This window comes from Triticum dicoccoides, chromosome 1A (assembly GCF_002162155.2).
Source record: "Triticum dicoccoides isolate Atlit2015 ecotype Zavitan chromosome 1A, WEW_v2.0, whole genome shotgun sequence".
In the NCBI taxonomy this organism is placed as follows: domain Eukaryota; kingdom Viridiplantae; phylum Streptophyta; class Magnoliopsida; order Poales; family Poaceae; genus Triticum; species Triticum dicoccoides.
In genome coordinates this window covers 7,150,156-7,160,848 of record NC_041380.1, presented here as the reverse complement: position 1 = coordinate 7,160,848, position 10,693 = coordinate 7,150,156, and positions in this window count along the sequence as shown.

The following is a 10,693-nucleotide window of genomic DNA, read 5'->3' as shown; positions in this document are numbered from 1 at the left end:
GCACTCATGTATAAGTGTTCAAACTATTTTTATTTTGGAAAACAATCATTGACTATTTATGATACTAGTGTAGAAGTGCATGCTCTAGCCAATGCAACCAAAAGACCGATCTGATGGAAGAGACTAGGCAGCACATTATATGTCAACACTCCCCTCACGTGTGGCTCCCTTAGGCCTAAACGTGGACCGAAAGTGGGCTGCAATTTAATTGCGCCAGCCGGGTCTTAAACTCAAGACCTCTTGGCTTCGACACTATATAGAAGTGCATGCTCTAGCCAATGTAACCAAAAGACCGATCTGATGGAAGAGACTAGGCAGCATATTATACGTCAACAACTAGTACATGCAAACAAAACATGGAAAGTCATTATTTTGTGAATTATACACCATGCAGTAATGAATAGGACTTGCCATAATGGGCTTAGGTGCCTGGGCACCTAGGTGCCCCAAACAATTTACCTATGTTCCGAGAAGACTAATCCCTAGCTAGTTTGTTAATGAAACCTCGTGCTTAATGGTGATCAGTCCCTTGATGGTGATACAAAACCTCGTGCTCTTAACCCCCTTTCAATCTAAAAAACAAGGCCAGACACTTATTAGAATTTGGTGAAACCATCCGAATTGATGATAATTTAGGTAAACTTCACTCAAAATTAAAGAAATCAATTTACAAACAGAAAGATATATGATTTTCATTTCATATTAAGATCAAATTACAATGATGTACTAGCCTATACTAGCTAGTACTAATCTCTACTCCATATTCTGGTCGCTTTATCTTCCAAGCCTCCTTGTCCCCATCGTCTTCGCGACGATGTTTGGCGTGGGCCGTCGGCTTCACGTCCTCTCCCTCCTAGCCTTCGTCGTTGTCGGCGACGGCCTTGCCCTTCTCCCCGGAGATGGAGGCGTCAACCGCCTCCTCCACCTCCTCGGCGGAGGCGGAAGCAAATGATGAGGCTTCACCTTGGTCCCTCGAGTCCCTTATATGCACGGTGAAGATGTTGGTGGATTATAGCAATTCATCCGCCTTGGAGGGCATGCACACTTGTGATATGTCACTAAGTATTCTTAAGTACTTACGAAGAACTACAAATATGTTTCTCATCCATGGAGGTGATAAAGAGCTCGTTGCAAGGGGTTACACCGATGCTAGCTTTACCACTGATCCTGATGATTTGAAGTCTCAATCTGGCAATGTGTTTACTATAAACGAGGGAGAGGTGAGCTGGAAAAGTTCTAAGCAAGATACAGTTGCGGATTTTACAACGGAAGCGGAGTATATTTCTGCAGCTGATGCTGCAAAGGAGGGCGTCTACATGAAGAACTTCATTATAGAACTAGGTGTGGTTCCGAATGCATTGGAGCCAATGGAGATTCATTGTGACAACAATGGTGCCATTGCTCAAGCTAAGGAACCAAGGCCCCACCAGAAGAACAAGCATGTACAACGTAGATATCATCTCATACGACAGTTCGTGACTGATGGTGACATCAAGATGTGCAAAATCCACACGGACCTGAATGTGTCAGATCTGTTGACAAAGTCTCTTTCGCTTGCAAAGCACGAGCAACAACGGAATGTCATAGGTGTTACACTACTAATTAATATAACTAGATTATTGACTGTAGTGCAAGTGGGAGACTGATGGAAATATGCCCTAGAGGCAATAATAAAAGTATTATTATTCTGTGCTATAATTGTGTTAGTCCCGGATAGTGTGTGTTCGAAGGAAAAGCCTAATACATGTGTGGAATATAAACGCCATTGATATCCCTGGTTATGCCTCTATGACTGGTTCATATATTATTGATAGTCTTGCAGTCTACCCCTTATTCCTCTGCGCTTTTCCGTGGTGCCGCTCACTACTCACAATTGACATATTTAGGACTAGGGATAGAGATCTTCTTATATTGTCTTTTCAGAGAGTCCATCTCTTATATAGATGAAACTCTTAGTTATTAAACTAGCTTCTGGATACAGTCTAGACCATACTACCAACTACGATATAATTTGCCTGTTAACAAATTCTACCCGTTTAGTCCCTGGTGCACTTGTGAGGAACATGCCATAACAGAGTGTAAATTCCTATAATTATGTACGTAGATCAACATTAGTGTTGTAATCTAATTATATGATCTAGCTCATTTCAATTATAAGTATACATGGTACATTTTATTCCCCATCAGCTTCCTTAAGTATATAATTAATACTTAAGTAAGCTCCAGCGAGCAAGCAATGATTACATCCCAGTCATGTAAAGCAATTCCATGCACAAATACATGTGTAATTCCGTAATGATGATTTTCCGAATATTAACCATTTCAAGCAGTTTGAATACAGTTGCAAGACACATAATTCCAACCACCACCTCAGCCATCGATCGAAAGGCTCGAAAGAAACTCCCGCAGAATCAATTGAGAAGAGAGAGAGTGGTGTGAGCAAGACGGATGTGGAGCTCAATCGAGATGACCTGTTTTTGAACCGAAGAATGACAAATTGGCAACCTAATCCCTCAGCCGTGGTTACCAGAGGCCGTGGTGGACGCGGAGCAGGAGCAGCAGCAGCAGGAGGAGGTCCGGCGTCGTAGAGACGGGGAGCCGCAGAGCCTGGCCGGCCGCGAAGTGGTGGAAATGCTTGGGAGATGCTTGTGTGACCTTGCTCTCTTTGAGATGGTTCAGTCAATTCTTTGGCCTTGCATTTGCACGCGGCATTTGCAGCACCACTTGTGCCTACTGCTGCTTCCGAGAAAGGAAGGTCTCCCGTTGTTCCCCAGGCAACCAATTTGTGGCCGATTTGACACGGCCGGGTGCCATCATCAGCATCTAAACAGATATGCAAATCACGGTTTAAAAAGTTTGTCAACAAGTCAAAGGTCAATGTTTTCTATGATGGCCAACAGCTCGGCAACTGGAAGTCTCAGCAGGAACTCCACAGCACACTCGGCACAACGCAGGGCGCAAGCTAGTGGAGTGCAGATTGGAGAAGATTATGGTGTGAGCAAGAGGAGCTTGCTTGTGACTTGTGAAGAAAATGGGAGCCAACGTGGTGGCCTGAGGCCTATGATACTTTTGCAGGTCCGTAAAGCATCATTATTATTTTGGCATGTGTACATGTACATGAGCATTTAATGCATCACCTAACTATCTAGCTAGCTTGCTGAAGTGCTGACCTTAGGGTAAGACTGATACAGGGTGTTAGAGCAAGTCCAATGGAGCGACCCATTTGGTCCGCAGCCGTCCGTTTAGGTCGGCGCGGACAGAAAAGGCGGCCCAACGCGCCGATCCAAACGGACGCGCGTCCGTTTTTCATCCGCAGGCGACCCATTCCCGGTCCATTTTTGAGCATGATTCCGCGACGGACGCACGCTTGCTCGCCTACTCCTGTCCCCGGGCCCACTCGTCTGTGGCACATTGGCCTTCCCTCCCCCCAGCCAACAAGCAACCCTCGCCCCCGCCTCCTCCGTCACCGACGTCGGCACCCATTTTGCCGTATTAGAGAGGGAGTGGTCGGCTATGATGACTACTTCGAGTACAAAGAGGATGCCGTCGGCAAGATTGGTTTCTCCTCTTATCAAAAATGCACTGCCGCCATCCGAATGCTTGCATACGAAGTGCCCGGTGATCTCATTGACGAGTACATCTGTATGAGCGAGTCTACATGCCTAGAGTCCCTGTATAAGTTTTGCAAGGCTGTGATTGCTGTGTTTGGCCCTGAGTACTTGAGAGAGCCGACAGCTGAAAATACAGCCCATTTGTTGGCGATGAATGCTAGCAGGGGCTTCCCGAGGATGCTTGGCAGCATAGACTGCATGCACTGGGAGTGGAAGAACTGCCCTTTTGCTTGGCAAGGGCAGTATAAGGGACATGTCAGGGCTTGCACTGTCATACTAGAGGCCGTGGCATCTCAAGATCTCTGGATCTGGCACTCTTTCTTTGGCATGGCTGGATCACACAATAATATCAACGTGCTTCAGCGCTCGCCGGTGTTTGCTAGGCTTGCCGAAGGCAACAGCCCACCAGTGAACTTTACTGTCAACGGCCACACCTACGACAAAGGGTATTATCTGGGTGACGGTATTTATCCTCAGTGGACCACTATTGTCAAGACAATACCCAACCCTGTTGAAGAGAAAAGGAAAAGATTTGCCCAAGAGCAAGAGAGTGCTAGAAAGGATGTCGAGCGTGCCTTTGGTGTTTTGCAATCTCGATGGGGCATCGTTCGGTATCCAGCTAATACTTGGAGCACGCAGAAACTATGGGAGGTGATGACTGCTTGTATGATCATGCACAACATGATCGTAGAAGACGAGCGCCCGGAACGTCTGTACGATCAAGGCTTTCAGTTTCAGGGTGAGAATGTTGTGCCTAAGCATGGAGTAGCGGCAACATTTGAGCAGTTCACTCAGTTTCATGAAGACATGCGTGATTGGGAAACTCACGTGCAACTGCAAAATGATTTGGTTGAGCATATGTGGACTCATGTTGGCAACCAATAGATGTATCTTTTTTATTCGTTTTGCAAAACTATGTGAAACATTTTTAATTTTATTTGGCGTGTAAACTATACTATTTATTTGGGCGGACTATTTTGTTTGTTAAATTTTTATTTCATCATATGTGAGAATGCAATGCAAAATTGGGCGGCCAGCCGGCCACGCCTGCACATATGAGTCGGCGCGTTGGACGCGCTGCCGACCCATATGAAAAACAAGGCGGATACCGGGCGGGCGGCCGACCCAAACGGACAAAAAGCGGAGAAATCGCCATCCGTTTGAATCGGCCCGTTGGAGTTGCTCTTAGAATCTATTTAGTGTTGACACATCAAGGTCTGATGATTCGATATTATATGTAGTTATGCATCATGTCTTTAATTGGAAGGGCCCTACTAACAGAAAAGTTGAAGTGCAGCAATGCATATGAGGTGAAACTTCAAGTGTGAAAAGGCAAGACTTTGGTCTTGGCACACGCTGGGAAATGGATTTGCGCGCCCAACGTGTATCTGCGCGCGTCAAATCAAAGTGGCCCACTGTGTTGTCAGCGCTGCAGGGTATTCCAGCGCCCATAGCAAGTACACAGAGCTGTATTTCAAACTGATTGGACATGCAGGGTAGGACCAGGTCTATAGATTCTGCTGTTGCTAGGTTCTTTACATGCATCCTCGCATCCTTCCCCTAGAGCATCTCTAGTCATTGGCTCTCAGGAGGCATAAAAATCGCCTCTTGGGATGAGTCGGTGCTGGGCTGATAGGGTGTCCAATCGTTGCCCCTAGCCGTCATGATTGGTTCAGTTTTCGGCTCACTTTCGGCGAATAAAAGGCCCTATATGGGCGGCAATCGGCCCATATTTAACGTGGTTCGCCGTGGCTCGGCGTTCAATTATGAACATAAATATTTTTTTATTATATAGTTTATCACAGAAAATCAAATAATTTAACAAAATAGTGCAACAACAAATAGTTCAATAAAAATTATATTATTTAACAAATAAAAACTCATATTTCATCACACGTCGAGTCCGGCGTCGCTCTTGACCCTCCAAAGGTGCTCCACCAGATCCTGCTGCAGTTGATGATGCACCTGTGGGTCTCGGATCTCCTGACGCATACGGAGGTAGGCAGTCCAGGTTGCCGGTAGCTGGTGATCAACTTCGGCTAGAGGACCCTGCCTGTAGTATGGTTCAGTGTCAAACACTGACTCTTCCTGCTCGCTCTCGATGATCATGTTGTGCAAGATGACACAGCAAGTCATGATCTCCCATATTTGATCTTTCGACCAGGTCTGAGCAGGATAGCGGATAACAGCAAATCGAGATTGAAGCACACCAAAAGCCCGCTCGACATCCTTCCTGCAAGCCTCCTGCACCTTGGCAAAGTGGGACCTCTTGCCTCCTGGCACAACGTTTGAGATAGTCTTCACAAATGTAGACCATCTCGGATAGATGCCATCGGCTAGGTAGTACCCCTTGTCATAGTGCCGCCCATTGACCTCGAAGTTCACCGGAGGAGAATGACCTTCAACAAGGTTGGCAAAGACAGGGGAGCACTGCAGCACATTGATGTCATTGTGAGTTCCTGGCATACCAAAGAAGGAGTGCCAAATCCAGAGGTTATGTGTGGCCACCGCCTCAAGTACCACATTGCAACCGCCTTTGGCGCCTTCGTACATCCCCTGCCAAGCAAATGGGAAGTTCTTCCATTTCCAATGCATGCAGTCGATGCTTCCAAGCATCCCAGGAAATCCTCTTGCTGCATTCTGTGCTAGGATCCGAGCAGTGTCTTCTGCATTGGGGGTTCGCAAGTATTGTGGTCCAAACACCGCCACCACTGCCTGACAGAACTTGTAGAAACACTCAATGCTGGTGGACTCGGCCATGCGCCCATAGTCGTCGAGTGAATCACCGGGAGCTCCATATGCAAGCATCCTCATCGCTGTCGTGCACTTCTGGATCGAGGTGAATCCATGTTTGCCGGTGCAATCTTTCTTGCACTTGAAGTAGCTGTCGAACTCCCAGATGAAATTCACAATCCCGAGGAAAAGCTTTCGGCTCATTCGATAACGGCGCTGAAATGTTTTGCAGGCAGTATAGGAAAAATAAATTGCAACATATTTGATCTATGCAATGGCCATCATTTATTAAAAAAAATGCAATGGCCATCCGAGTAATGGGGAGAAGAGAGAAAGAGTTCTCACAAGAGAGAGAGGAGGCGTCCTGGTGCGTAGGTACGATTTGACTGTATTCCAAACGTATGCCCCGAGGAAAATGCGAGGAGGGATAACTGCGTGGGCCCAAGTGGGCCACGGTCGCTCGCATCTACAGGTCACGCCGACGGTAGTGATTGGCGCTACGCGCGCAATGCATTAGGATTCGCCTTATTCGCTGCGGTCACTTGTGCTGCAAAGCTGACGCGCCTACTGCTGCCTACACAGTACTATGCAGTGCAAGACTGAGACAAGTATGCAGTGCAAGACCCTTGATGTAATTAATTTTTCCACAACAACAGGAGGTAACCTTCATAACAAAAAGAGATAAAATAAAGCACATAACATTTGCGTTGTTCCATTTTATTTGGCTTAAGTGGCTTTGCAAGGGCTAAAAATATGACTGACTGGCTTCACAGGAATATTTGGCTTAACTGACTTTGTAACCACTAGCTCAGAATGTAAAACACAAACTAGAATATGGGTGGCGATTATTAAGATATGCATCATCTAGGTAGCTCGCGCTTGAGGGTTAACTCACTGGGTCTTGGCACATGTGGTCTGGCAAGTGTGAAAAGGTAAGACTTTGGTCTTGCAGCAGAACCACATGTGCTGCAAAGCTGAGGCACCATGTCTCATACAACAGCCTACACTACACATGTGGGGTACTGCTCCGTGTGTGTCACGGGTGCCAAACACTGCTCTCACTGACACAACCATGCAATGCAAGACCACACACACCAGATGTAATAATAACAACTCCACCGCACAACCCCAAACGGACGTCCGTTTTGTCCGGATTCTGTCCGTTTGGATAGGAATTTGGGGTCGTGTCCGGGCGTGTTTTGGTATGCGGTGGTCGTGCGCGCAGCGCGCGGACGCATCCCGGCCACATCCTGGCCGCGTATTATTTCTTTGCAAGTCCTTAACTTTATTTCATCATTCATTTTTGGTACATGAAAAATACATCATCACATTTTGACTAGTAAAGTAAGACCAAAGAAAACAAGAACCATAAGAATACATTTTAGAAGATACCCAACTTCCATAACTGCTCCCTTGAGTTGGGTTTGGGCCTTCTCGATGCACTCGTTGTTGATCTGTGGAGGAGGAGGCTCGATCTGGCATCCTCCTTTCTTCTTCAAGCCAGAAGTTGATGTTGCTTCCTCCTCACACCTAGTCTCGTGTCTAGCCTCTAATCTAACAACAAGTGCACTTGTCTCATTTACAGCCTCTATGCTAGCTAAAAGTGCACGTACATGTACTAAATTTCGCTCTATCAATATATCGATGTACTCTTCTTCCCAATACCAAAACTTGCATCCATTCTACACAACAAAATTTGAAGTTAGCACAACTAGTCAAATCTAGAGCACAAATCGAAGCTAAAAAAGCGCATACCCCATCGTTTAAGCACTTGATGAACACCCATCCGGGATGTTCCGGCGTTGTAGACACGCGGCGCACGACCATCCTTGGGCAGTGGTCGCACTTAATGAGTGGCAAAGGTGCGCCGGCGAGCTTTTGGGCAAGCATCGAGCCGTGCCGACCGCCATTCGTGTATCTGCCGGCGGACCACCGACGGTGCAGATCCGAGCGGCTAGAGGAGGAGCCACTGCCTGCATGTGGCCTTGCGGCCCTGCCAGGGCCTTCCAGCGAGGTGCCCGGCTAGTCCATGGCGCGGCCCGGCCTCCCACAGCCGGCCGAGCTCAAGACCGACCGGATCCGCCCCAAAACCGGCCGGCGGGTGCGCAAACCAGGTGGTCGCGGTTGGGTAGCTCGGCGGCGCCGACGGGAAGGGGTTGGGCGAGCTCGCGTCCGAACTGCACGGCTGCAATGGCAGCGGCGGCGGCGAGGGGAAGAGTGGAGGGGGTGCGACCGGAGGGAGGGAGGGGGCGGATAGAAAAAGGCCTGTGTTGTGCCACCGACGGGCGGGCCGGGGGAGGACACGCGCAGACGACCCGCGCGTCCGCGTGGTGTCCATTTCACCCCAAAAGCGGCGCAAACTTGGGCCGCGGATGGGTCGAAAGCGGACATAAAGCGGACAAAAGTCCGTTTGCGGCCGCGCGCTGGGCCGTCTCGTTTGTCCATTTTACCCCAAACGGACGGGGCCGGACAGGATAGGGTCGCGCGGTGGAGTTGGCCTAAGGGCTCCTTTGATTCAAGGGAATTCTATAGGATTTTTGGAGGATTGTAATCCTTTGAAATTTTTCCTACGTTTGTCCCTTGATTCATAGGATTGAATTTCATAGGAATTTTTCCAATGGAATCTTTTGTACTACATTTCATAGGAAATCTAACATCCACTCTAACCTTTTTTTACAATTCCTTTATTTTTTCCGTGAAATCAAACGCTCCTTGCTAATCCTATAGGATTCAAGTGGGCATAACACTCTAATCCTATACTTTTCCTGTTCCCGCGTTTTCAAAATCCTGCGAATCAAAGAGGTCCTAAATCTTTCAACCCACCCACATTTTAATCCAACAGCATTTGTGTTATTCCGCCTTACTGGAGATGCATAATGTTTCATTATATTTAGCTTAAGTGGCAAGTTGGCAAGCACTGAATACACAGGCTGGACGGCTTCACAGACCAGTACCTAGAGATGTCTTCATGATGGCAGTACAGTATTTTGTGCTAGACTAGAACAAAAGCCAAAATAATTTCCATTAAATGTAAAAGATCTTGGCGGAGGCCATCCCTTTATGAAAGTCAAAATTATCTTGGATGCTCCCCCATTTGCTGCCAGATCATTTACAAACTAGACCAAGATAATGTTATCACAGAATGCACGCTGGATTCAAAATATTAATTAGGACAAGCTTAAGAGATCTACTGAAATATATGAAAGCATCATTTAGTCGCACAATTAACTAAACTGGATCAACTGAAAAGTGGATTCAATATAAAAAGTCATGCTTAACCGAGAATTGTTATAATTATGGTGGTGTATTTCATCAACGATGTGCTCAATACAACTTGCAAATGAACCAATCACTACATTTGCCATATGATCCAAAGTGGAAGAGATGATTTTCTTTCAGAACAGAGCACTAACATGCTTGACAAACAAAACGATGCAGAAGGGATTAATAAATAAGAATACAAGTCAGAAATAATAAGCATCTAGTTGCGTTATATCAATTCCTAAAAATGAAATTGGAAAAACGACCAGTTTAATTGCTGAAAAGTAATCAGAAGAACAGAAATGAAGATCAGTGCAAATAAGTTCTATTTCCATTGAAGCCAAAAAAGAATGGTCTCAGATATGCAGCACTACAACATTGGCAGTTAAAGATTGCTGAATGTAGAGAAAACTGAAAGAAACATTTATGTATATTTATTTCTAAGCATAAAAGGCAAACACAAACCAGTATCCAGCACCCATCATATATGTCATGACAGAGTAACCAGCACAGCCTTTTATGGACGTTTGAAGCATTGGCAGGCCATCTTCATGAGGATGGAACTTTTATATGTAACATATAACACTGTGATGCTCTGAAAAAATCTGAGAGCAAGCAAAAAAACAATGAATGTAACTTTCTGTAGAAGCAAATCTACTCAAGAAATAAAACAGTGTGGATTGAATATAAAAAGGTATGATTCCACCCAGAATAATTATAGTTATGGTGGCGTTTGTCAGCAACAGCGTGATCCACACAACTTTCAAACAATATTAGCATTCCGGCTAGATGGCAACCAACCGCTACATTTGATGAAAAGGGGAAAAGATGATTTTTTCAGAACAGGGCACTAATATGCTTGACAAACAACATGATGCAGAAGGTGTTAATTCATACAAATTTTGATCAAAAATAGTAAAGCCTAGTTGCACTATATAACCCTTACAAAATGGAACAGAAGAATATAATCACTTTGATTGCTGGAGGAAGAAGAAAAAAAATAAAGTGGGGCGCACAAATAAGTTCACTTTCCTCTGAAACAAAAAAGAATGGTCTCAGAGATGAAACTAAGAGGTAGGGCAAGTCAC